The sequence below is a fragment of the Penaeus monodon genome, chromosome 34 (assembly GCF_015228065.2).
Source record: "Penaeus monodon isolate SGIC_2016 chromosome 34, NSTDA_Pmon_1, whole genome shotgun sequence".
Classification (NCBI taxonomy): domain Eukaryota; kingdom Metazoa; phylum Arthropoda; class Malacostraca; order Decapoda; family Penaeidae; genus Penaeus; species Penaeus monodon.
The window spans coordinates 30,730,965-30,731,284 of NC_051419.1; positions in this window are offsets into that span (position 1 = coordinate 30,730,965).

The window sequence follows — 320 nt, forward strand, 5'->3', positions numbered from 1 at the left end:
AACAATTCTTAAAAGTTTTTTCCTAATATTCCCAAAATCATACCGATAATGAATTAATTATGTTTAGACATTAATCCATCTTGTTCTTGATACAAAAACAATTTGTTCTTAACCCAAATTTGCACTTATTTATTTTTATATTCTAATATTTTAATGTTTTAAGATCATACCCGTAGGTAAAAATTTTAGATGCCATAATTGCCATTGCTCGGAGCTTAACGTTTTAATTAGACAGATCTATATAAATAAAAATTATAATCATATTGTATAGGCAATAAATAGCGATCCTGGGGATAATTAGGCAGGTTATTGTTGTTAAA